Below are 2,684 nucleotides of genomic sequence, written 5' to 3' on the forward strand. Positions count from 1 at the left end.
CGTCTGAATCGTCCGCTCACTTTGACCGTCTGTCTGGGGATGATATGCGGTACTAAAATGCAATCTAGTACCCAACTCCTCATGAAATTTCTTCCAGAATCTGGAAGTAAAGCGCACATCACGGTCTGAAACAATCGAGATCGGCACCCCATGCCGAGATACCACTTCTCTCACATATAACTCTGCCAACTTCTCTGCTGAAGAACTCTCACTGATGGCAAGGAAGTGAGCGCTCTTCGTCAACCTATCCACAATCACCCAAATTGCATCAACTCCCCTGGCAGTTCTCGGCAATTTGGTGATGAAATCCATAGTGATCTGTTCCCATTTCCATTCGGGAACCTCCAATGGCTGCAACTTGCCATGCGGTCTCTGGTGCTCGGCCTTAACCCTACGGCAGGTCAAGCACCTCTCAACGAACCATGCGACGTCCCTCTTCATACAGGGCCACCAATACTCTCTCCTCAAATCCAAATACATCTTCGTAGCCCCCGGATGGATCGAAAATTTCGACCGATGAGCCTCCTCCATCAAGGAAGTGCGCGTACCACCCACGAACGGTACCCAAATCCGACCCTGAAAAGTCATAAGCCCTCGCCCATCCGTAACGAATTCTGAAACCAAACCAACGACCCGTTCCCTCTTCTGCATCTCCGGCTGCACAGCCTCAGCCTGTGCCCCACGAATGGCATCCAATACCGGAGCTATCATAGTCAATCTCAAACATACATCTCGCAATGGAGTGCTCTCCGCCCTGCGGCTCAACGCATCGGCCACCACGTTGGCCTTGCCCGGGTGGTACAGGATCTCACAATCATAATCCTTGACCACATCTAACCACCTCCTCTGACGCATGTTTAGATTGGGCTGATCCATCAAGTACTTCAAGCTCTTATGGTCCGTGTATATCGTACATCGAACCCCATATAAGTAGTGGCGCCAAATCTTGAGGGCGAACACTACTGCCCCCAACTCTAAATCATGCGTGGGATATCTCGTCTCATGAGGCTTCAGCTGCCTCGATGCATATGCTATCACATGACCCCTCTGCATCAACACCGCACCCAACCCCAAAATCGATGCATCACAATATACTACAAAATCCTCCATCCCTTCAGGGAGAGCTAATACCGGGGCATCGCACAACCTCTGGCGAAGTGTCTCAAAGGAGGTCTGCTGCTCGGGACCCCATGAGAATGCAACACCCTTCCGGGTCAACCTGGTGAGCGGCACTGCGATCTTGGAGAAATCCTTGATGAATCTCCGATAATACCCTGCTAATCCAAGGAAGCTCCTGATCTCAGAGGGTGACTTTGGCACCTCCCAACCCATCACCGCCTCAACCTTGGCCGGATCGACCAGAATCCCTTCCTGGTTAACGAGATGTCCTAGGAACTGGACCTCCCGTAACCAGAAATCACACTTGGAGAACTTTGCATAAAGCTTCTCCGATCTCAGTACCCCAAGGACCTCCCTCAAATGTTCCTCATGCTGCTCCCTAGATCTCGAATACACCAGAATATCATCGATAAATACAATCACCGACCGATCCAACATCGGCCTACATACCCTGTTCATGAGATCCATGAACACTGCCGGGGCATTGGTGAGCCCAAAAGGCATCACCACAAACTCATAATGCCCATAACGTGTCCTGAAAGCTGTCTTCTGGACGTCCTCATCTCGCACCCTCACCTGATGATATCCCGACCTCAAATCGATCTTGGAAAACCAAGATGCTCCCTGCAACTGATCAAATAAATCGTCGATCCTCGGCAACGGGTAACGGTTCTTGACCGTCAGCTTGTTCAACTCCCGGTAATCAATACACATCCGGTGTGAACCATCCTTCTTCTTGACAAACAGAATAGGTGCTCCCCACGGCGAGCTGCTCGGCCGAATAAATCCCTTCCCCAGCAGCTCCTGAAGCTGCGAGGATAACTCTTGCATCTCTGGAGGTGCAAGACGATAAGGCACCTTAGCTATAGGCGCAGCCCCCGGAACCAAATCAATACCAAACTCTACTTGCCTCACAGGAGGTACTCCCGGCAGCTCCTCGGGAAAGACATCTGGAAACTCACATACCACCGGTACCTCCCCAACTGAACTCGGTCTCTCGGAAGTCGCTCGCGTATCCATCACATACGCCACAAAACCCTTACAGCCCTGCTGTAGACACTGTCTCGCCCTGGCGGCCGAACAAAAGGCTGATCCCGAACGTGTACCCTCACCGTACACCGAAAGAACTCCCCCACTAGGGTCTCGTATAGTCACCAGCTGACGCTCACAGTCGATAATCGCGCCGAATCGGCTCAACCAGTCCATGCCCACAATGACACAAACATCACCCATCGCAATAGGAATCAGATCAATCGGAAACTCAATCCCGAAGATCTCTAACACACATCCCCGGAAAACCTCTGCGGCACAAATCACTCTATCATCAGCTATGGAGACTCTCAGAGGCCGACTCAGTGCCTCACGACTAGCACAGATATGCTGGCTAAAGGCCAAAGATACAAAAGACCGACTCGCACCCGAGTCAAATAACACTAAAGCAGGTACGGAATTCACAAGAAAAGTACCTACACATAACATAATATAAGCATAACATCATATGACAAAATAAATACACGAAAGGAAACATACCAGCCACAACATCGGGCGCAGCGCGGGCCTCCCCC

Source organism: Lactuca sativa, chromosome 1 (genome assembly GCF_002870075.4).
Source record: "Lactuca sativa cultivar Salinas chromosome 1, Lsat_Salinas_v11, whole genome shotgun sequence".
Taxonomy (NCBI): domain Eukaryota; kingdom Viridiplantae; phylum Streptophyta; class Magnoliopsida; order Asterales; family Asteraceae; genus Lactuca; species Lactuca sativa.